General features: G+C 39.0%; 7 non-coding genes across 7 annotated transcripts; all 7 read left to right on the top strand.

Annotated features, from left to right (window-relative positions):
- Positions 1–12,549: 12,549 nt before the first annotated feature.
- Positions 12,550–12,690, top strand: LOC117453224 (U4 spliceosomal RNA). The gene has a single exon (XR_004552868.1). It is a non-coding gene; the product is annotated as a U4 spliceosomal RNA (small nuclear RNA).
- A 773-nt stretch (positions 12,691–13,463) lies between these two features.
- On the top strand, positions 13,464–13,604 carry LOC117453206 (U4 spliceosomal RNA). Its single transcript, XR_004552852.1, has one exon. It is a non-coding gene; the product is annotated as a U4 spliceosomal RNA (small nuclear RNA).
- Positions 13,605–13,995: 391 nt separating this feature from the next.
- LOC117453214 (U4 spliceosomal RNA) lies at positions 13,996–14,136 on the top strand. The gene has a single exon (XR_004552859.1). It is a non-coding gene; the product is annotated as a U4 spliceosomal RNA (small nuclear RNA).
- Positions 14,137–14,907: 771 nt separating this feature from the next.
- Positions 14,908–15,048, top strand: LOC117453205 (U4 spliceosomal RNA). The gene has a single exon (XR_004552851.1). It is a non-coding gene; the product is annotated as a U4 spliceosomal RNA (small nuclear RNA).
- A 391-nt stretch (positions 15,049–15,439) lies between these two features.
- Positions 15,440–15,580, top strand: LOC117453216 (U4 spliceosomal RNA). Its single transcript, XR_004552861.1, has one exon. It is a non-coding gene; the product is annotated as a U4 spliceosomal RNA (small nuclear RNA).
- Positions 15,581–15,905: 325 nt separating this feature from the next.
- On the top strand, positions 15,906–16,046 carry LOC117453212 (U4 spliceosomal RNA). Its single transcript, XR_004552857.1, has one exon. It is a non-coding gene; the product is annotated as a U4 spliceosomal RNA (small nuclear RNA).
- A 391-nt stretch (positions 16,047–16,437) lies between these two features.
- Positions 16,438–16,578, top strand: LOC117453215 (U4 spliceosomal RNA). Its single transcript, XR_004552860.1, has one exon. It is a non-coding gene; the product is annotated as a U4 spliceosomal RNA (small nuclear RNA).
- The last annotated feature ends 8,524 nt before the right edge of the window (positions 16,579–25,102 follow it).

The following is a 25,102-nucleotide window of genomic DNA, read 5'->3' as shown; positions in this document are numbered from 1 at the left end:
CTTGAAGTAACAAATGCATGGACTAGTTTCTCTGCATCGTTTTGAGGCAAGATATGCCTGATTTTTGCAATGTTACCTAGATGGAAGTAGGCGGTCCTTGAATTTGATTTTATGTGGGCGTTAAATGATAAATCCTGATCAAATATAACACCAAGATTCCTTACAGTCTCACTGGAGGCCAAATTAATGCCACCCGTAGTTAGTATATCTTTAGATAATTTGTTTTGTAGATTCTTCGGGCCAAGTACAATAACTTGGTCGTGTTTAACATCAAAAAGTTTAAGGTCATCCACGTTTTTAAGTCCTTAAGGCAGTCTTGAATTTTATTTAGATGATTAATATCATCAGGCTTGATTGATAAATATAGTTGGGTATCATCCGCATAACAATGAAAATGTACAGAATGATTCCTTATAATATTGCCTAACGGAAGCATATATAATGTGAACAAAATAGGACCGAGCACTGAACCCTGTGGCACTCCATGGCTAACTTTGGTTTGCATGGAAGATTCATCGTTGACACGTACAAACTGAGACCGTTCAGATAGATAGGACCTAAACCAGCCTAAAGCAGTTCCCTGTATGCCAACTAAGTGCTCTAGTCTTTGCAATAAGATATCATGGTCGATAGTATCAAATTATCAAATAAAGCATTGACTACGCTATTTTTCATCGTTAAATGCAGGCATTAAGTTACATGTTCACGTTCTGCTGCCACAATAAGTCGGTTTCTCCAGTGTAATGATAATAAAATGCTTAGTAAGTATTGGTAATAATATTACTAAAAACAACAACGTTTGGGTTTGTTCATTTATTATGATGCTAATGTTAACCAGTAAGCTTCAATAATCAACTCCAGCTCAACAAACCATATTGCAATATCTACATTAACGTTATTTCTGGAACCATCTGGAAATGTGAGATTCATATTTTTCAGATACACAGATCTTATAGTGAGGTTAATCTCATATACAGTACGCTGGTCTTCAACACTACTGTGACGTTAGCTGTCTGCATCGTCGAGCATAGCGAATTTAAATTAACAATATCAATGCATACAGTTACCTAACTAGCAAACTGACTAATGTTCGAGGATGACCTCATTTACCAACCTCACACAGAAGCCTTTTGTTCTACAGTATAATCCTTCTTAATGTTTTACCCTTCTCTAATATGTTTTAACTTATACATATATAATATGATATATGATATGATAATTACATTTTAATTGTATTCATTTCTTATTTCATAGAAACTTATCAAACATGTAATTAAAGAATGGTGATATACACAGATGTTAAGGACTAACGTTTATAATAAATAGCCTAGTATTTATCCATATTCATAATAATATTTATATATTCAATAACAATTTTTCATTTAAAAGGTTCATAAAATAAAAACACAACTCTGTCATTGCAAGTCACACTCAGTTGACTTTTATGTTCAACTGCTAAATTTGTTACTGATAAAAAAGGGCTTCTACTAATTACCTTAAAAAAACTCACTAATCTCACGTATCTCCGTGTTTACTGGGTCTCTTTGCATGAAACAAAGACTGGCATATGGGCCGTTTCTCAATCTCGAGGATGCTGGCTTGGTAGTCGCGTACTTCCAAAGTCACTTCCTTCAGAAACGAAGCAAGTATGCTTCCAAGCCATGGCTTAGGAAAATGAAGAAGAATGGACCAGGCTAACAAGGGTGCCACTCTCTCTGACGGTTTCAACATAAACTGTACCGAAAATTAATACTTCACGACGTCTATCTAATTATGAACTTGCTTTACTTTCACGGAACACATTTTTGGTGATAACAAATGTAACAAAGTAACATATTTACCAACACATGTTCTACGCCACTACATACTTACATTTCAATGTGTGCTGCGTCGGTTCAGCCATTCTCCGCAAGGGTTTTTTAAATTGGTCCGTGTCCATGTGCAGCCTCGAAATTTCCCCCAAACCAAGGACGCGGCCTCGGTGGAATTCCAAGTATGCTGGAGATTGGAACAGTCCTTCGGCGGCCAACACTGGCAGGACAGAAGGCGACACGCCTGTTCTAAGCCATGTCCCTCACTCCTCACATCCCAAGCTGCATCCCCAAAAAGTGTATTATGTTGTTACATCGTTTCAGAGGTTATGTTTCAGTTGTGCTCTTGATAAGCCATTAAAACAGTAAAAATACGTTCAGTTTCATTTTGATTTTTGTGTCTCCTGTAACGAGTAATGAATATACTTTATAGGGATCCTATTAATATCTAATAATAAAATGCAATAACGTGCTTCAACCACCAGGTGTCCCTTTCTATCAGCTCTGCACCGTTATGGTGTAAATACAGCCTATCTACCAATTGGATCAAATATAAAAGTCAGCCGAATTAGTGTTGATACTGCAAGGAGACGTATTGTGTGAAAAGAAATGTAAGATGCTGTTTAATTGCTGATATATTTATGATCCACATCACGTTTTCAGTTTTGGCGGCAGTTGTTCCTGTTTGTCTAGAAGTCTTCTCAGCAGGGCTCTATAAATAGAGAACTACGGCAGATATATAATATTTAATGCAGCCGAACCGGGTATTACAATGCCGTTATGTGATGACTTTCAAAGAGAAAAGCAAGCACACTCGGAATAAAGTATTATTTTATTTTTAAAAAACGTTTTCATATTTCACATCACATAAACACCAAATCCCAGCATGCATTGCGGCTAAACCATCCAATCATCGAGCTGAGGATCTTGCCTACGTCTGGTTCCGGTTTAGTTTATGACGGATGTATTTTTTTATACACACATTCCTTCACATTTACATTTTAATTAGCATTAAAGTATTTCGTGAGGCCTTCTAACATGTTTTTAAATATAACTACGGTTGTAGTTGAAGAGTTCGTAAATTAACATGAACCGAAGCTGTTGCCTGGCAACGCAATCGCACAACGTCACGTCCATTAATTCCACATCAACACACATTGATTAACATCGATTTAATACATTAATGTAGCCTTTGTTTCTGATAAAAGAGGTGTTGACCAGCTGGGGCAACAAGAAAATCGGCGTAATCGAGTGTGACTATTAAAAAATAAATCATTACGTCGGGGTAGCATTTGCTTGGCATTTCCGGTTATTTCTCCACTGGTTAACATGGGTTAACAATACCGTGTAACTGTCACGTTTGAAGGGACGAAATCGTGACATCTTCACGTCTCCCAGCATGGTAAATTGTCACATGTTCGCGTCTTGCCGTGATACCGGGTTGAAGCTACAGTAGGTGGAGCTTCAGAAATTCACGAGAGGGGTATTAACTTGACGTATTTTATGTGTTAAACAACAAAACGTAAACAACTCTTAAGCTTATACTAACCAAGGACATTTTTGAAGGCATCTAACCAAAAACAAGTTCAAAAAAACCTCAAGAGAAGGGAACCAGAACCAGAGTTTCCGAGTTCGGTGTTTTGTGACTTGTTCCTGCACCACTATATTTGACCAAATGACAATCTGTGTGTTTCTCTGGTAACATGAGTGTTTCTATTATTGTTAGTGTCATCACTGAAGAAACATGTTCCAAAACAGTTCAGTGACCGGCTGCACTGTTTACTTTGTCTATAACCAGAATAAACTGGGAAACCTCACCGGTTTGACGCACAATGCAAGATCACACCTGTTACACCTGCATGGGTAAACAGACCAGTGCTAAACTGACATACAGAAGTCCCACTCACGTCATAGAAATATGAGGATATTGTTAACACATTTAGCTGATCCCAGACACCATAATCCAAGACCTTTGTTCTCCAGGACATCAATTATTAAAAAAGTTATAACCTCTTTCATACATAATTCATTGTCATGATAGATGTTTTTTTGTTTACGCAATGGCTTCTGTTGTTCTATTCTTAACATTATTTTTAACACGTGCGTGTTGTTCACACACTGCTGACACAGGTCGAAGCTGTTGTACGTCAGCATATTATATTTTCACAGCAGAGAGAGGACACTCTTCTGTTTCCATAGCACGCTACGTGAAAGCAAAGCAAAAGAGAGGTATGCGTCTTTGTTCTGAGCAGTACACTAACAATAGCCTTCTGTTATTGTGTGTGTTGCTCAGGTACACATTTGAAATATAATACAAATGTCAATTGTGAGCAACAAGGGAGTTTCTACTGCTCTATAATGCTATGAAACATGATTTCACAACTCTGAAAAGATTTCATGGTGACTTTAATTTGATCTTTTGTCACGCAGAAGACTTGCACGCATAACCAACACAATGCATTTCCTCAAGCACGTACAAGTTCACTGGACTGTTAAGTATGTGCCATACACTGAATACACTGAAACAGAAACCCTACATTTTTATCTTTTGGTTTTATTAATTTTCACATTGAATCACAAACAATGCGTTTAAATAACATATCCAAGTTTTTTTTACAGTAAATGTACATTCTACAGATCTTATTGTAAGGAAACGTGAAAATTATAATAATACATTTTAAACTAATATTTGGGTTAAGTGGACCGCTCATCTTGATGTATGACATTCACCTAGAGTTGGACTGTTTTGTTCTTTGTGTGAACAGGCATGTAGACATGGTCAAGACAATCTGCGTAAGTACAATAATAACAAAGAAAGAAAGGTAATTTAAGAGAGGGTTGATCAGGACATGGATGTTGTTGTTGCCAGATGGGCTTAAGTATTTCAGTAAGTGCACTGATTTTCACAATAAACCATCTCCAGGGTAAACAGAGAATAAGCAATGTCCAGTCACTCCTGTCACCTGACAAAGATCAACTGAGCATACAATAAGCATGGGCTCTCAAAAACTGTAAGAGTAGAAGGCAAGGCAAGGCAAGTTTATTTATATTGCACCTTTCAACACAAGGCAATTCAAGGTGCTTTACAAAAATGAAAGACATTCAGAAAAAGGCATTTAAAAACAGTCATTAAAAATAAAAGATAATAAAATAAACACTAAAAGAAAAAATACATGAATAAAAAGTTATAGTGCAGTTTAAGATATGAATAGTTCACGCAGAAGTTCCACTTTACTGATGCCTTTCTTTAAGGTTTCTCCGAACATGAGCTGTGTACGCTTGTATGGCACAGATATTTGGAGCATAATAACTGAACGCTGCTTTACCATGTTTAGTTCTGAGTCTGGGGACAGAAGGCTGACCAGTCCCTGAAGACCTGAGAGATCTGGATGGTTCATAATTTAGCAGGAGGTCAGAAATGTATTTTGGGCCTAAACCATTCAGTGCTTTATAAACCAGCAGCAGTATACAGTCGGAATTTGGCGTAATACGGCATAGATTGCGCCAAATTCTCGGTGTTGTGTTGCCTCAAATCAACAACACAATACTGTCTTGGCACATTATTGGGCGGCGCCAATTAATTGCCTGTACTCAAATGGCCTGCAGAATCACAAGATCCCAATCAAATAGAGCAATTTTGATATGTGGTGGAACAGAATAATTGCAATTCAAAAATATGTGACCAAAATCTTTTTGTTGGGGTTTCCAGACCCTTGTTGAATCTGTCCGTGAAAAATAGTGTGCGTTCTGGAACAACATGTCCACTGTGTCATGGAGAATGAAACTTTTGTTATGTGATGTAACTACTCAGAGACACCAGGTAGCGTTGGTTGTTAGAGAACATGAAAAAAAATATAAATGCAACACTTTTGTTTGTGCTCCCATTTTTCATGAGATGAACTCAAAGATCTAAAACATTTTCTATATACACAAAATAACCATCTCAAATATTGTTCACACAACTGAAAAAATCTGTGATAGTGAGCACTTCTCCTTTGCCGAGATAATCCATCCCACCTCACAGGTGTGGCATATCAAGATGCTGATTAGACAGCATGATTATTGCACATGTGTGCCTTAGGCTGGCCACAATAAAAGGCCACTCTAAAAGGTTCAGTTTTATCACACAGCACAATGCCACAGATGTCGCAAGTTTTGAGGGAGCATGCAATTGGCATGCTGACAGCAGGAATGTCCACCAGAGCTGTTGCCCGTGAATTGAATGTTCATTTCTCTACCATAAGCCGTCTCCAAAGGCGTTTCAGAGAATTTGGCAATACATCCAACCGGCCTCACAACCGCAGACCACGTGTAACCACACCAGCCCAGGACCTCCATATCCAGCATGTTCACCTCCTAGATCGTCTGAGACCAGCCACTCGGACAGCTGCTGCAACAATCGGTTTGCATAACCAAAGAATTTCTGCACAAACTGTCAGAAACCGTTTCAGGGAAGCTCATCTGCATGCTCGTCGTCCTCATCGGGGTCTCGACCTGACTCCGGTTCGTCGTCGTAACCGACTTGAGTGGGAAAATGCTCACATTCGATGGGGTCTGGCACGTTGGAGAGATGTTCTCTTCACGGATGAATCCCGGTTTTCACTGTTCAGGGCAGATGGCAGACAGCGTGTGTGGCGTCGTGTGGGTGAGCGGTTTTCTGATGTCAATGTTGTGAATCGAGTGGCCCATGGTGGGGTTATGGTATGGGCAGGCGTATGTTATGGACGACGAATACAGGTGCAATTTATTGATGGCATTGTGAATGCACAGAGATACCATGACGAGATCCTGAGGCCCATTGTTGTGCCATTCATCCACGACCATCACCTCATGTTGCAGCATGATAATGCACGGCCCCATGTTACAAGGATCTGTACACAATTCCTGGAGGCTGAAAACATCCCAGTTCTTGCATGGCCAGCATACTCACCGGACATGTCACCCATTGAGCATGTTTGGGATACTCTGGATCGGCGTATACGACAGCGTGTTCCAGTTCCTGCCAATATCCAGCAACTTGGCACAGCCATTGAAGAGGAGTGGACCAACATTCCACAGGCCACAATCAACAACCTGATCAACTCTATGCGAAGGAGATGTGTTGCACTGCGTGAGGCAAATGGTGGTCACACCAGATACTGCCTGGTTTTCAGACCCCCCCAATAAAGCAAAACTGCACGTTTCAGAGTGGCCTTTTATTGTGGCCAGCCTAAGGCACACCTGTGCAATAATCATGCTGTCTAATCAGCATCTTGATATGCCACACCTGTGAGGTGGGATGGATTATCTCGGCAAAGGAGAAGTGCTCACTATCACAGATTTTTTCAGATTTGTGAACAATATTTGAGAGAAATTGTTATTTTGTGTTTATAGAAAATGTTTTAGATCTTTGAGTTCATCTCATGAAAAATGGGAGCAAAAACAAAAGTGTTGCATTTATATTTTTGTTCAGTGTAGTAACCTGGTTGCTGCCGTACAACCAACCTTCCTTTTTATTCAATAGTGAGAGTCTCCATCTCAAGTATTTGTCATGAACTTGCATACATCTAAGAAGAATATCCAGTAAACTGCACACATTGCCAAGTAATCAGGGTTCCCCAAAACAAGTATGCACATTTATCACAATACCAAGTTTGAACCCAACTTCCTCCCGTAGTTCCGAGCAGAGTTTTACCATGAGTTGCATGGCAGTGAAAAGGCAGAAAAAGCGGAGGAATCGGGACATGTATTGCACTGACTGGAGACCAAAGGACATCAGTGAGAACCATCACTAGCTCGGGATATGGTACCACAGCACACCTAATCCATGACCAGTGCACTTGTTCCCTTTAGGTGTGGTGGACACAGAGGAAAGGAATTTTGCGGAAGCATTGGCCCTATTATTTAAGTTTTTTGTACGTACATATGATGCCTCTACTTGATACATGTATTATGCTTCTGAATACAGTTATGTAAAATAAAGATTTTGCAAAGAATTGCAGCAACAAAAGAAGTCTCTGTATTGATCGGTCAAAGCAACCAGTGTGTCAGAAAGTGGTGACTGGGGACTCAAATTGAGGGACAAGACTTGATTAAAGGACTGTGTTGCTACATATATATATTTATTATATCTTACCTTCCAGATAGTTTCATAAGTTGTTAAGCTTTTTCAAATCCATCACTTTCCCTGGAGCATTTCCCTCTGCCAAAATGTTTGTCAGGTCTCTTTATGTTGCATGACGCTGCAATAGCTGCTGCCTGTTGTTTGCACTGCCATGGTAACAGAATACCGATACGCTGACAGAAAAGGTTTGGCGTCTCTCAGCAGGAAACAAAAGAAAGAAGCACGTTGGAGCACGAAAATGTTATTATAATATCTTAATCATACTGGTTATGGATTCCCACAGCGGTGAGCACTGCAGCTAAAACCCTGCAGGATGGCCTCATCATTTGCTTTGTTCTCAAAGGAGGGGTGGGTGTGAAGGAAAAATTACAGTTTGGTTCAGTTCAGTTTTTGGAGCAATTTCTGTTGGTATAACCAATTTTCATGCATTTAAATTAGGGTTAGCATAATAATAATAATCTGTTAAAGAGGCACTCCTTAACATAAGTATGATCAAATGTTCTAAGATGAAGATCAATTGTGGATACACACAACTTATATGGATGCTGTTTGAATGCAACATTTCAGAGGTACTGTAGTAGATCAGTAAATAATGGCATTGTCTCATTTTCTATTTCAACAAGAAAGAGGTGATAGTGATTTTTAGAGTCATTTCATTTCAGTGTAGATACAGACTTTTAGTATTTGATGATCTGGCAAGTAGAAATCCATCAGAAGTGCACTTTAGGATTCTTTATTTCAATTGGATTGTGTTCCTGGTGTTTTCCTAAGATTGAATTCAGATGATTTCAGTGTTGAGGGAGAATGTCACATGTTGGGTTCAGCGTGGGTGAGTGTGGATGTGAGGTGGTGCAGTCGTCTTTCAATCGAAAGGTTGTGGGTTCAGTCAACATGTCTCTTTTCCCTTGGGAAAGATACTTAACTCGGAGTTGCTCCCAATGGAATGGCCATGATGTGAAGGTACACTTCCACAAGCAAGTGGCACCTCACCTTGTTGGCTTTTAATCCAGACGTTGAGAAAAAAATGTAAAGTACACAAACGTTCATTTGGAGGATATAAATATAAAACAACTGGACCAATGTATATCTGAATTACAGGCTTGGCTTGACAACACTAGACAAACTGGCACCGGCCGAAGGGACACGCAGACTATAGCTGCATCCCATTTCTATTATTTGTAATTTCTTCGCTCCTCACCTGTTAAACCCGGTTAACCCCGCCGGCGCAACCCAGTCTCATGGCATTTCGTGTTGCACAGCACGATTTTAAAAGCAATGTATTTCTACTGATTTCTACTGGTAATGTGTTTCGTGCCTGCAGCACGTCTTTTTCTACGGTCGGGTCGTGGAAGACCGGAAGCTGTGTGGTTCATAAAAACATGTTCTTACTCAATATCAAGCCACAATTATTGCTTCTGAAATCTGTATTTTTAAAATCTTTTTTTCCTTCTAATTTGTTATTCTTTTCAAAATAACACACTGTTATTTACTCACCAATAACACACAATTATCCATGCTTTTACTTATTGGTTTAATTCCATAATCTCGGGCTTTTTTGGCGTCCGTCAGGAACTGAATTTCAAAATTAAAAAAAGCCATTTGTAGTGTTGGATTGAACTCCTGTAGTCACCACTGTTCCTGCTTGAACCAGGCATATGTACCCAGACAGTGATGGGTATGACAGTATATTCAAATACTCTGTTTCAAGTCATGCATACAAAATATTACTTGTGTAAAAGTATCAGCATCAAAATATACGAAAAGTACCAAAACTCAGTAACACACACAGTTTGATGTTTACAGGCGAGTAACAGAGTCCCATCTGAGGAGGAGGGGGTGGTGGAAGCTATTTGATGTGTTGAGAAATAGTAAATGAAAACTTAGTGTGTGGGCAAGTTTAATTACAGACCGCCATGACAACTGGGGAAACAATCAGCTGACACACTTGAAAGAGATTGTTAATAACATAATTTAGGGAGCTATTTCGAAGCGTGCCACTCCCCTCAGCTCCTCCTGCAGCAGCCCGAGGCCGCTTATCCAGATTTAAGTTTAAGGCCGAGTGAGAACACCAGAAAGAATATGAAAATATAGTATATGTGGATAAAAACACTTCGTTAGACTCCTTTATAAAATGCATCACAATCCGTCATGTAAATGACTTTAAAGGATGTGGAGTCAGAAACCTGAAGTAAGGTCTGCGGTTAAAACAAGCTAAATAGATTTTCATATTTTGTTCTACGACATAAAATACGGTAAGGTTCATTTCAACCATCACAAACAATAAGGTCAGGAGTACACGTTTTCTTTTACAGTATGTAGCCCGCCCAGATATAAAAAACTAACATGTTGTATTTATACAATGTGTTATTATTTCATACACAATAGCTTATCCATACTAACAGTACTGAAAGTTTAGCTGGGGGTCTTCTAAATCTACACAATAGTATTCACCTGAAACCAGTTAACCCTCCGGTATCATTCGATTGGACTACGCACATTAGTCATTCGAGACAAAAACGTCCAGTGATACCGGAGGGTTAAGTATTATTAGGAGACTAAAAATACAAAAAAGAAATTATTGGTGAGGATATTCATTTGGGGTGGCTCTCCTGGCTCAAGATTTAAAAAATGTGATAACAACCTCAAAATCTGGAAGGTGACACACACTCATTGACTTAATGTTTAATTCTAAATTACTTTCAAAATGTGTGGAAAATAATAAAAAAAACTGGCTGGTGCCGCGAATTATACTTTTCCTTATGACAGTTGTTGTTTTTTTACAATAATGGTCTGTAGCGTATTTTGCTTCCATTCTATTGAGGATGTGCACTTTTATGTTCTTTTGTTCCATGCTTGGAAAATATAAAAGCAGCATAAATGATAATGTGACCATAACTTGGAACTGGAAACTCTGTTCATTTTAGAGGTTGATTATTGTTTCATGAAAACATATTTGATTCATCTCAGTTTAGTCATGTTGAGAGTTGAGCATTATCTGCCTCCTCGACAAGCTGCTCTGTCTCTCTACTTATGTCTAATGTGACTAATGCCTATTCCTGTCACTTTTCGTGCAAAGAACACATTATACCTATTTTTAAGGCATCTTCCTCCCGGGCTAAACTCTATTGCGTGAAAACAGAGGATGTAAATAGAGCCAAGAAAAACACACTGACTCTGAGGCGGCGTGCCGGCCTCAGGCTGAATACTTGTGAGAGGTGGAGGTAGCGTGCAGAACACCTCGCAGGTTATGTGAGAGCAGAAACCTCAGTTATGCAAAAGACTTACTGAACCTAAAGGTATCCTCACACAGGAATGCTGAGTAAGTGGTTGTGTTCAAATTGTCAGTTTAGCTTAGGAAGGTTCCTAACAGAGTTAAATGACCCGAAAGTACCTCAGTGGCAGCCATGATTAGAGCTGTTTGAATTCTCTAGATCAGGGATGGGCAACTTTGATGGTGGTGGGGGCCACACAATCGATGTACTGTACTGGCCACCAGGGGGCTGCAGATTCACTTGGAACACACACACACTCCATGTGTTGTATGTAATTATTAACAAATGTACTAAATCTGACATCTTCATTGACATTTTATAATCTTTCAGGGAACATCCTCTAATAAGCTCACTAAACAAATATCGGTTCACAGAAATGTTATTTAATTTTTACAAGTGGCATGTTTGCATTGAACAGGTTATTTAACAGTGGAATAAAACTATTTTAAACTATTGGAAAGCACGGAAAATGTGTGTGCATTAAGATTAACCATTAAGATGACATAAACATGAAGTCATGAAACACTACCCAGACATTAGTTGTCTAACTTGAACCTCTTGGTTTTTAGAATATTAAACTTGTTTTGACAAATTCAGATGATAAATACAACTGTTACGCTTGTAAAGGCACAATTATAAGCTGCAATTTAACGTCACAGCAGGCATAACAACAGCCGGTGTTTCTTGTGAGTGTTTCCCCGGGAAACAAACACAATACACACAAACGCGTCACAGATTAATTCGCAGTATTTCAAATCATGTACGCAGTTCGCGACCTATGCTCGCGACGTTACTAGGAGTCTATTGGACTCTAGGAGTCTATTAGGAGTCTAGGAGTCTATTAGCCTACAGTAGGCTACTGATACTGGGAAACTTGGGAGTCCCAAGAGACTTGACACTTTGATCTAATGGCAATTCAGAATAAAATAGTCTAGCATTTCTGTTAGTTGTCCAGGAAAGTTGAAACATTGTTCTAATTGTTCTAATTTCTAACTTTTTTTCTCCCCAATTTGTGGCGCCCCCTATGGGTTGATGCGCCCTTAGCATTCGCCTATACTGCCTATGCCGAGGGCCGGCCCTGCTCCCAAGAGACTTGACACTTTGTTGTAATGGCAATTCAGAATAAAATAGACTAGCATTTCTGTTAGTTGTCCAGGAAAGTTGAAACATTGTTCTAATGGCCTATTAGAATGAGTTAGACAAGCATTTTTGGTATATTTTAGGTATGTTTTGAAACCAAGCTTTATCCTCCAGTTTATATAATATTGTGCGACTTCAAAATTAATGTAAAGGTTTGAGACATGCACCATGTGTGTTGTTATTGTTGGAGAAAGTTGAGTTTAATCTGGTTTTTTCCTTCGATATTCTTGCGCAGCGGCAATTTCATAGTCCATGAAGTTCTACTGAGACGTGATTGTTGCTGGTTTAAAACTTAACCCAATACCCCGCCGGGATGACTTGAAATATAGTCAGCCCTGGCAATTTTTGTTAGTCTCCCAGGAGACTTGCCACTTTGTTGTAATGGCAAATCAGAATAAAATAGACTGGCATTTTTTTAGTCTCCCTGGAGACTTGATACTTTGTTGTAATGGCAATTCAGAATAAAATAGACTAGCATGTCTGTTAGTTGACACACATTTATTTTAAATGAACACAAATATAAAATTAAAACCTATAATTGCAAACTACCATTATTTCAACAAAAAAAAACGATTTCACATAAACCTCTGGTTTTTACTGGGTCTGGGGCAGTTCAACTTGATTTTGGGGGGGGGGGGGGTGCCATAGTTTATGGGCGCTGTACGCAATATAGGCATAGTTCTGTTAGTATAAGAAAATAAGATGTACTTTGTTGATCCAAAATCAGGATAATGTGTTGTTAAAAAATATTTTTTTTTAATTTCTAACTTTTTTTCTCCCCAATTTGTGGCGCCCCCTATGGGTTGATGCGCCCTTAGCATTCGCCTATACTGCCTATGCCGAGGGCCGGCCCTGCTCCCAAGAGACTTGACACTTTGTTGTAATGGCAATTCAGAATAAAATAGACTAGCATTTCTGTTAGTTGTCCAGGAAAGTTGAAACATTGTTCTAATGGCCTATTAGAATGAGTTAGACTAGCATTTTTGGTATATTTTAGGTATGTTTTGAAACCAAGCTTTATCCTCCAGTTTATATAATATTGTGCGACTTCAAAATTAATGTAAAGGTTTGAGACATGCACCATGTGTGTTGTTATTGTTGGAGAAAGTTGAGTTTAATCTGGTTTTTCCCTTCGATATTCTTGCGCAGCGGCAATTTCATAGTCCATGAAGTTCTACTGAGACGTGATTATTGCTGGTTGAAAACTTAACCCAATACCCCGCCGGGATGACTTGAAATATAGTCAGCCCTGGCAATTTTTGTTAGTCTCCCAGGAGACTTGACACTTTGTTGTAATGGCAAATCAGAATAAAATAGACTGGCATTTTTTTAGTCTCCCAGGAGACTTGATACTTTGTTGTAATGGCAATTCAGAATAAAATAGACTAGCATTTCTGTTAGTTGTCCAGGAAAGTTGAAACATTGTTCTAATGGCCTATTAGAATGAGGTAGACTAGCATTTTTGGTTATTTACCCACGACAATTGACACTTTGTTCAAATAGCAAAATATGAACTTGTGTGATTATAGGTTTGTTTTGAAACCAAGCTTTATCCTCCAGTTTATATAATATTGTGCGACTTCAAAATTAATGTAAAGGTTTGAGACATGCACCATGTGTGTTGTTATTGTTGGAGAAAGTTGAGTTTAATCTGGTTTTTTCCTTCGATATTCTTGCGCAGCGGCAATTTCATAGTCCATGAAGTTCTACTGAGACGTGATTGTTGCTGGTTGAAAACTTAACCCAATACCCCGCCGGGATGACTTGAAATATAGTCAGCCCTGGCAATTTTTGTTAGTCTCCCAGGAGACTTGCCACTTTGTTGTAATGGCAAATCAGAATAAAATAGACTGGCATTTTTTTAGTCTCCCTGGAGACTTGATACTTTGTTGTAATGGCAATTCAGAATAAAATAGACTAGCATGTCTGTTAGTTGACACACATTTATTTTAAATGAACACAAATATAAAATTAAAACCTATAATTGCAAACTACCATTATTTCAACAAAAAAAACGATTTCACATAAACCTCTGGTTTTTACTGGGTCTGGGGCAGTTCAACTTGATTTTGGGGGGGGGGGGGTGCCATAGTTTATGGGCGCTGTACGCAATATAGGCATAGTTCTGTTAGTATAAGAAAATAAGATGTACTTTGTTGATCCAAAATCAGGATAATGTGTTGTTAAAAAATATTTTTTTTTAATTTCTAACTTTTTTTCTCCCCAATTTGTGGCGCCCCCTATGGGTTGATGCGCCCTTAGCATTCGCCTATACTGCCTATGCCGAGGGCCGGCCCTGCTCCCAAGAGACTTGACACTTTGTTGTAATGGCAATTCAGAATAAAATAGACTAGCATTTCTGTTAGTTGTCCAGGAAAGTTGAAACATTGTTCTAATGGCCTATTAGAATGAGTTAGACTAGCATTTTTGGTATATTTTAGGTATGTTTTGAAACCAAGCTTTATCCTCCAGTTTATATAATATTGTGCGACTTCAAAATTAATGTAAAGGTTTGAGACATGCACCATGTGTGTTGTTATTGTTGGAGAAAGTTGAGTTTAATCTGGTTTTTCCCTTCGATATTCTTGCGCAGCGGCAATTTCATAGTCCATGAAGTTCTACTGAGACGTGATTATTGCTGGTTGAAAACTTAACCCAATACCCCGCCGGGATGACTTGAAATATAGTCAGCCCTGGCAATTTTTGTTAGTCTCCCAGGAGACTTGACACTTTGTTGTAATGGCAAATCAGAATAAAATAGACTGGCATTTTTTTAGTCTCCCAGGAGACTTGATACTTTGTTGTAATGGCAATTCAGAATAAAATAGACTAGCATTTCTGTTAGTTGTCCAGGAAAGTTGAAACATTGTTCTAATGGCCTATTAGAATGAGGTAGACTAGCATTTTTGGTTATTTACCCACGACAGTTGACACTTTGTTCAAATAGCAAAATATGAACTTGTGTGATTATAGGTTTGTTTTGAAACCAAGCTTTATCCTCCAGTTTATATAATATTGTGCGACTTCAACATTAATGTAAAGGTTTGAGACATGCACCATGTGTGTTGTTATTGTTGGAGAAAGTTGAGTTTAATCTGGTTTTTTCCTTCGATATTCTTGCGCAGCGGCAATTTCATAGTCCATGAAGTTCTACTGAGACGTGATTGTTGCTGGTTGAAAACTTAACCCAATACCCCGCCGGGATGACTTGAAATATAGCCAGCCCTGGCAATTTTTGTTAATCTCCCAGGAGACTTGACACTTTGTTGTAATGGCAAATCAGAATAAAATAGACTAGCATTTCTGTTAGTTGTCCAGGAAAGTTGAAACATTGTTCTAATGGCCTATTAGCATGAGGTAGACTAGCATTTTTGGTTATTTACCCACGACAGTTGACACTTTGTTCAAATAGCAAAATATGAACTTGTGTGATTATAGGTTTGTTTTGAAACCAAGCTTTATCCTCCAGTTTATATAATATTGTGCGACTTCAATATTAATGTAAAGGTTTGAGACATGCGCCATGTGTGTTGTTATTGTTGGAGAAAGTTGAGTTTAATCTGGTTTTTGTCCTTCGATATTCTTGCGCAGCGGCAATTTCATAGTCCATGAAGGTCTACTGAGACGTGATTATTGCTGGTTGAAAACTTAACCCAATACCCCGCCGGGATGACTTGAAATATAGTCAGCCCTGGCAATTTTTGTTAGTCTCCCAGGAGACTTGACACTTTGTTGTAATGGCAAATCAGAATAAAATAGACTGGCGTTTTTTTAGTCTCCCAGGAGACTTGATACTTTGTTGTAATGGCAATTCAGAATAAAATAGACTAGCATTTCTGTTAGTTGTCCAGGAAAGTTGAAACATTGTTCTAATGGCCTATTAGAATGAGGTAGACTAGCATTTTTGGTTATTTACCCACGACAGTTGACACTTTGTTCAAATAGCAAAATATGAACTTGTGTGATTATAGGTTTGTTTTGAAACCAAGCTTTATCCTCCAGTTTATATCATATTGTGCGACTTCAACATTAATGTAAAGGTTTGAGACATGCACCATGTGTGTTGTTATTGTTGGAGAAAGTTGAGTTTAATCTGGTTTTTTCCTTCGATATTCTTGCGCAGCGGCAATTTCATAGTCCATGAAGGTCTACTGAGACGTGATTATTGCTGGTTGAAAACTTAACCCAATACCCTGCCGGGATGACTTGAAATATAGTCAGCCCTGGCAATTTTTGTTAGTCTCCCAGGAGACTTGACACTTTGTTGTAATGGCAAATCAGAATAAAATAGACTAGCATTTTTTTAGTCTCCCAGGAGACTTGATACTTTGTTGTAATGGCAATTCAGAATAAAATAGACTAGCATTTCTGTTAGTTGTCCAGGAAAGTTGAAACATTGTTCTAATGGCCTATTAGAATGAGTTAGACTAGCATTTTTGGTTATTTACTAGGGGTGTTGAAAATAATCGTTTCTACGATGCATTGCGATGCGGACGTGGACGATTCGGTCTCGATGCAGTGACGGAAGATAATCGGTTATAGAGTAGTAACGTTGCTTCCTGATTTTCCGGCCGCGGCTTTACTATAACGTTTTTTCTGTCACTTTAATATCAAATCGGTCGGTGACGCAGAGATCGGGGAACAGACGTGACAGCGGCACAGCGGCACAGCAACACGGAGCAGTCTGCTTTATCCACCAACACAAGAACACCAGTCCAGAACCAACAGCAGAATGACCGAAGACCGAAGCCTCCACAGTCACATGCATTCCGGGGGCCAGAGCGGGCGACGTTGAGGCGCATCTTAAACTGCTGGCTAAAGATAAAACGTAAATACAGTAGGATTGTTATTCACGTCGGTGGTAATGATGTTCGTTTACGCCAATCAGAATGCACAAAACTTAATGTGGAGTCGGTGTGTAGTTATGCTAAAACAATGTCGGACACCGTAATCTTCTCTGGTCCCCTCCCCAATCTGATCAATGATGACATGTATAGCCGCATGTCATCATTTCAGCGCTGGTTGTCTTGGTGGTGCCCAGCAAACAATGTGGGCTTCGTAAATAATTGGACAGCCTTCTGGGGAAAACCTGGTCTGATTAAGAGAGACGGCATTCACCCTACTTTGAAAGGTGCAGATCTCATTTCGGCAAACATTTCAGGGCTTTGTGGACGTAATCCATGACAAACTGGAGTTGAGACCAGGAGGCAGAGTCGCAGTCTTACACGCTTCTCTGCGCTCTCTCCTAGGCAGTCACCCATAGGAATCCCGAACCCAATAAAATACCCAATATTAGCGGTGTGTGTGTCTGCCCAAGGACAATTTAAGGTAAAACCTAATAGAGGTGTCATACATAATAACCTAATAAAAGTAAATGTAACAACTACTACAGTGCAACAAAACAGGAAGATTAAATGTGGTCTCTTAAACATAAGATCTCTAGCATCTAAAGCAATATTGTTAAATTATTTAATATCAGATTATAATATTGATATATGCTGTCTCACTGAAACTTGGTTGAGACATGAAGAATATGTCAGCATAAATGAGGCCACTCCACCCAGCCATGTCAACACTCATATTGCTCGAGGCACGGGCCGAGGAGGTGGAGTTGCAGCAATCTTTGACTCAAGTTTACTTATCAATACTAAACCAAAATGTAATTATACCTCTTTTGAAAGCCTCGTTTTTAGTCTTACGCATCCGACCTGGAAAACTTTGCAGCCAATCTTATTTGTTACAGTGTATCGTGCACCAGGTCCTTATTCAGAATTCTTATCAGAATTCTCTGAGTTTTTATCAACTTTGGTTCTTAAAACAGACAAAGTAATTATCGTAGGTGACTTTAATATTCATGTTGACGATGATAAAAATAGCCTTACTGTTGCATTTAACTCTATATTAGATTCTGTTGGTTTCTGTCAGAGTGTAAATAAACCAACCCACTGTTATAATCACACTCTCGACCTTGTTCTGACTTATGGTATTGAAATTGAGCAACTATTAGTCGAACCGCATAATCCTGCTTTATCCGACCATTTCTTAGTAACTTTTGAATTACTGTTACTAGACTACAAAGCATTAGTCAAAAGCTCTTGCAGCAGAAACCTATCTGTTAGTGCTATAGCCACATTTAAGGAAGAGATTCAACCAATACTTAACTCGATAGCATGTCTGCATGTAGGGGAGGAAACTTATACAAAATGTACACCACCCCAAATTGATCATGTTGTTGATAGTGCTATAGATGCGCTGCGAATAAAATTAGACTCTGTTGCTCCTTTGAAAAAGAAGAAAATAAAACAACATAGATTAGCTCCATGGCATAATGCCGAAACCCGCAAAATAAAGCAAAAGTCTAGACAACTTGAAAGGATATGGCGTTCCACTAAACTTGAAGAATCTCGTTTAATTTGGCATATTACTCTCAATGAATATAAGAAAGCACTGCGTAAAGCGAGAGCAGCCTACTACTCTTCATTAATAGATGAGAATAAGAATAATGCAAGATTTCTTTTCAGCACTGTAGCCAGGCTGACAGAGAGCCACAGCTCGATTGAGCCTTCTATTCCCTTAGCACTCAGTAGTAATGATTTTATGTGCTTTTTTAACGATAAAATTGTTACTCTTAGAAACAAAATTAATGACCTCTTGCCTTCGACCAGTATAGTGTTATCAACAGCTCCCGGAATCGTAAGTTCTAATATTACACTAGATAGTAAACTAGAATGCTTTTCAGCCATTAACCTTGAACAATTACATTCAATGATTCTCTCTTCTAAACCATCAACGTGTATGTTAGACCCAATTCCAACTAAGCTGTTAAAGGAAGTTTTTCCATTAATTAGCACTTCTTTATTAAATATTATGAATATGTCTTTATTATCAGGCTATGTTCCACAATCATTCAAAGTAGCAGTGATAAAACCGCTTCTTAAAAAGCACAACCTCGATCCAGAGGTTTTAGCCAACTATAGACCTATTTCTAATCTTCCGTTCCTCTCAAAAGTTCTTGAGAAAGCGGTCGCAAAACAGTTGTGTGATTACTTAAAAAACAATGATTTATTTGAAGATTTTCAGTCTGGCTTTAGAACACATCATAGCACAGAGACAGCTCTGGTTAAAGTCACAAATGATATTCTAATAGCCTCAGACAAGGGACTTGTCTCTATTCTTGTTTTGCTCGATCTTAGTGCTGCATTTGATACTATCGACCATGATATCCTATTGCAAAGACTAGAGCACTTAGTTGGCATACAGGGAACTGCTTTAGGCTGGTTTAGGTCCTATCTATCTGAACGCTCTCAGTTTGTACGTGTTAACGATGAATCTTCCACGCAAACCAAAGTTAGCCATGGAGTGCCACAGGGCTCAGTGCTCGGACCTATTTTGTTCACATTATATATGCTTCCGTTAGGCAATATTATAAGGAATCATTCTGTAAACTTTCATTGTTATGCGGATGATACTCAACTATATTTATCAATCAAGCCTGATGAAATTAATCATCTAAATAAAATTCAAGACTGCCTTAAGGACTTAAAAACGTGGATGACCTTAAACTTTTTGATGTTAAACACGACCAAAACTGAAGTTATTGTACTTGGCCCGAAGAATCTACGAAACAAATTATCTAAAGACATACTAACTATGGATGGCATTAATTTGGCCTCCAGTGAGACTGTAAGGAATCTTGGTGTTATATTTGATCAGGATTTATCCTTTAACGCCCACATAAAATCAATTTCAAGGACCGCCTACTTCCATCTACGTAACATTGCAAAAATCAGGCATATCTTGCCTCAAAACGATGCAGAGAAACTAGTCCATGCATTTGTTACTTCTAGGCTGGATTATTGTAACTCTTTATTATCAGGGAGTACCAAGAAGTCAATCAAGTCGCTTCAGCTGATTCAAAATGCTGCGGCTCGTGTACTAACCAGAGTTAGGAAAAGGGACCACATTACTCCTGTTCTGGCTGCCTTACACTGGCTCCCTATAGAACACAGGATAGAATTTAAAATTCTTCTTCTCGCCTACAAAGCCCTTAATGGGCAGGCGCCATCTTACCTTAAATAACTCATTATACCCTACTGTCCTACTAGGGCATTGCGTTCCAAGAATGCAGGGTTGTTGGTTGTTCCTAGAATCTTTAAAAGTACAATGGGAGCCAGAGCCTTTTCTTATCAAGCTCCACATTTGTGGAATCAGCTTCCAGTTTGTGTTCGGGCGGCAGACACCCTATCCGTTTTTAAGAGTGCGCTTAAGACCTTCCTTTTTGATAAAGCTTATAGTTAGGGCTGATTAGATTCAGCCCCTAGTTTTGCTGATATAGGCTTAGTTTGTCGGGGGACAATTTACTTCTTCCTTCTCTCTGTCTATACCCGTGTACACTCATGTTCCGATTAACCCAGCTTCCCCAAATGTCTTTCTTTTTGGTGTCTATATACGCTGGGATCCGGAGTCATGGATGATCCTGCGGTCCTGGATCGCGAGCGCTGGATCTTGAGTCGTGGCTGTGGTCCTGGATCATCGGTCCTGGATGGATATCCTCGTGGATTCATCTTCCTAATATACACACATGCATTTCCAAACATTTGGACTACCTATGTTGCAAATGTATTATCTTTTCAATTTACACACGGCATCTATTGCACGTCTGTCCGTCCTGGGAGAGGGATCCCTCCTCTGTTGCTCTCCCTGAGGTTTCTCCCATTTTTCCCTTTAAACTAGGTTTTCTTTGGAAGTTTTTCCTTGTACGATGTGAGGGTCTAAGGACAGAGGGTGTCGTATTGTCATACTGATATTCTGTACACACTGTGAAGACCACTGAGACAAATGTAACATTTGTGATATTGGGCTATATAAATAAACATTGATTGATTGATTGATTGATTGATTGACCCGCTCTGAATCACTCCGTGTCGCTGCGGCTCAGAGACACAGGGATTTATGTTTTTCAAAAATAATCGTGTGACAATCATGTCAGGTTTTTGGTGGATTTAATTAAGTCTTGGATTGCAAAGTATGAATGTCCTCTAGCAATTTTCAGACGATATATACGTGTGTAAAGTTTGTGAAGGCAGGAGGAAAAAAGCTTCCGCGATCACCGTCTCCTCTGTTCCTCCAAACCCCGCCCCCTCCCTGAAAATAATGAATGACAGGCTGATGGTGACCCGATAGAAACTTTATTATTCACTTAATCACTGAGATATAATGAAGCTAACTTAATCTCATACATTCATGGGATTTATGTAACAGTAAAACAGAGAATGTAAGTGTGCACCCACATGCAGTATTTTTGTTTGTATATGCTGTTGTAAATACTCCTGTTGTCTGCTGTGTTCAGACTCAAGTCCTGTGTGTGATGCCTCATTCAGGACATTCAGTGTCCTTCCTGCTTATCTTTCTTACAGTGCAGACGCTTTTCTGCTTGCTCCTGCCTCTGCTTACTTTTTATGCTGATTTTCCTATTCTTATTCTCTGAAAACTTCGAGCAGCGGCTCCTGGACATTAACCTATCACTGGGACAGTTCATCTTCGTAAATAGACGGAGGTTTTCAGCCATATTTCAACATTTTTACGGCGACCCCAGTCTTACAGTAGCGTGGCCTAGCAACAGCTAAAGCCTGGTAGGCTACTGCATGCTATTTAGCTTAAGCTAGTTGGTAGAAAAATGCCTCCGTTCTCTACAGATGACTTCCACAAACTTCTACACACTTGCCCCTGCTAACACCTCAGTAAATGAGCTAGTAGATCATTTTAATTCAAAAATTAAAAATGTTATAGATGCCATTGCTCCAATTAAGGTAAAGGAAGTGACTGGGAAGAAAATATCTCCATGGAGAAAGGCCATGACCGTTAAAACAGAAAAAAGAGAATGTCGAAAAGTTGAACGCAGGTGGCGAAAAACAAATCTCCAGGTTCACTTTGAAATTTATAAAGAGAGACTTGGCCTTTATAATTTAGAATTGAAAAACGCACGACAATCATTCTTCTCTGACATCATTACCAAAAACAAAAACAACGCACGTGCCTTGTTTGCTACCGTCGACAGACTAACTAACCCCCCAGTGTCAGTAGCCTCTGAATTTCTATCCACCAGGACGTGCAATGATTTTGCCTCCTTTTTCACTGACAAAATTCAGAAAATCAGACAAGCAGTCAGTGCCTCTGCATCAGGAACAGCAAATGTGTTGTCTCTGTGTCCACTTAACATCAATTCAGACATCATGACACAATTCCATCAGATTAATGATAAAAACCTAGAGGACATTATACAACTTCTGAAATCCTCCTCCTGCTGCCTTGATATTATTCCAACAGGATTTTTCAAAGATGTTTTGCCTTGCATGGCCTCAGAACTACTTCATATAGTAAACAAATCTCTTCACTCAGGTATTTTTCCACAGGCCCTGAAAACTGCAGTCATTAAACCGCTCTTAAAAAAGAATAATCTAGATGCTTCAGTAATGAACAATTACAGGCCCATATCAAACCTCCCATTTCTAGGTAAGATAATTGAAAAAGTTGTTTTTCAACAGTTGAGTAATTTCTTGCATTTAAATGGTTGTTTCGATGTGTTCCAGTCAGGCTTTCGTCCAAACCACAGCACTGAGACTGCTCTTGTGAAGGTCTTTAACGACATCCACTTAAACACAGACAGTGGCAGAACTTCAGTGTTAGTATTATTAGTTCTCAGTGCTGCGTTTGACACTGTTGACCACAGCATATTACTGGACCGACTGGAAAACTGGGTGGGACTTTCGGAAACAGTTCTAAATTGGTTTAAATCCTACTTAAAGGACAGAAACAACTTTGTTTCTATCGGTAAATACACATCTGAGTTGACAAATATGACATGTGGGGTTCCTCAAGGCTCCATCTTGGGGCCTCTTCTCTTTAACATCTACATGCTACCACTGGCTCAGATAATGAAGAACAACAAAATAAGTTACCATAGCTATGCAGATGACACACAAATGTACGTAACAATTTCACCAGGAGACTATGCTCCAATTCAAACACTGAGTAAGTGCATTGAACAAATCAATGACTGGATGTGTCAGAACTTTCTCCAATTAAACAAAGATAAAACTGAGGTAATGGTTTTTGGAGCCAAGGCAGAACGTTTAAAAGTTAGCGCTGAGCTTCAGTCTGCAATGTTCAAACCAACAGATAAAGCCAGAAATCTAGGTGTAGTCATGGACTCTGACCTGAGTTTCAACAGTCACATTAAAACAGTTACTAAATCAGCCTACTATCACCTAAAGAACATATCTAGGATTAAAAGACTAATGTCACAGCAGGATTTGGAAAAACTTGTCCATGCCTTTATCTTCAGTAGACTCGACTACTGCAATGGTGTCTTCACAGGTCTCACTAAAAAATCTATTAGAAAGCTGCAGCTGATTCAGAACGCCGCTGCTCGAGTCCTCACTAACACTAAGAAAGTGGATCACATCACTCCTGTTCTGAAGTCTTTACACTGGCTTCCTGTGTGTCAAAGAATAGATTTCAAAATACTGCTGCTGGTTTATAAAGCACTGAATGGTTTAGGCCCAAAATACATTACTGACCTCCTGCTAAACTATGAACCATCCAGATCTCTCAGGTCTTCAGGGACTGGTCAGCTTTCTGTCCCCAGAGTCAGAACTAAACATGGTAAAGCAGCGTTCAGTTATTATGCTCCAAATATCTGGAACAAACTCCCAGAAACCTGCAGGTCCGCTGCAACTCTGACTACTTTTAAATCCAGGCTGAAGACTTTTCTTTTTGTCGCTGCTTTTATTTCCACTATTCATATCTTAAACTGCACTGTAACTTTTATCCATGTACTTTTTCTTGTAATGTTTAATTGAACTATTTATATTTTAGACTGCACTGTAACTTTTATCCATGTATTTTTTTCTTAATGTTTATTTGATTAGCTTTTCTTTTTTAATGCTTAATGTCTTTCATTTTTTTTGTAAAGCACTTTGAATTGCCTTGCGTTGAAAAGTGCTCTATAAATAAACTTGCCTTGCCTTGCCTTGCCTTGCCTTGCCTTGCCTTGCCTTGCCTTGCCTTGCCTTGCCTTGCCTTGCCTTGCCTTGCCTTGCCTTGCCTTGCCTTGCCTTGCCTTGCCTTGCCTTGCCTTGCCTTGCCTTGCCTTGCCTTGCCTTGCCTTGCCTTGCCTTGCCTTGCCTTGCCTTGCCTTGCCTTGCCTTGCCTTGCCTTGCCTTGCCTTAACAGAAGACCGTTGCTAGAAGCTGCAGCTAGACTGCAGAAGCATTAGCTTTTTGTTTTTGAGGATGGAACAACTTCACACACGGAGGCTAGACCTATACAATTTATTTATTTTGGTTTATAAATGAATGTCAAGACATTTATGTTATTGATTTCTGAAGCACTTTCTAAATAATAAAAAGAGAGTTCATATGTATTTACTGCATGTATGCATTGATGAAAAATAAGCCATGTGCAGTAATATAGAAAATTGAGGATGCAACGCATTGGTATGAACCGTGATGCACCGGGATATCGAACCGAATCGAATCGTTGACAGGATAATCGTAATCGTAATCGAATCGAATCGTGAGACCAGTGAAGATGCACTGCCCTATTATTTACCCACGACAGTTGACACTTTGTTGTAATGGCAATTCAGAATAAAATAGACTAGCATTTCTGTTAGTTGACACACATTTATTTTAAATGAACACAAATATAAAATTAAAACCTATAATTGCAAACTACCATTATTTAAAAAACGATTTCACATAAACCTCTGGTTT

This window comes from Pseudochaenichthys georgianus, chromosome 9 (assembly GCF_902827115.2).
Source record: "Pseudochaenichthys georgianus chromosome 9, fPseGeo1.2, whole genome shotgun sequence".
Taxonomy (NCBI): domain Eukaryota; kingdom Metazoa; phylum Chordata; class Actinopteri; order Perciformes; family Channichthyidae; genus Pseudochaenichthys; species Pseudochaenichthys georgianus.
This window is presented reverse-complemented; position numbering and strand designations above follow the sequence as displayed.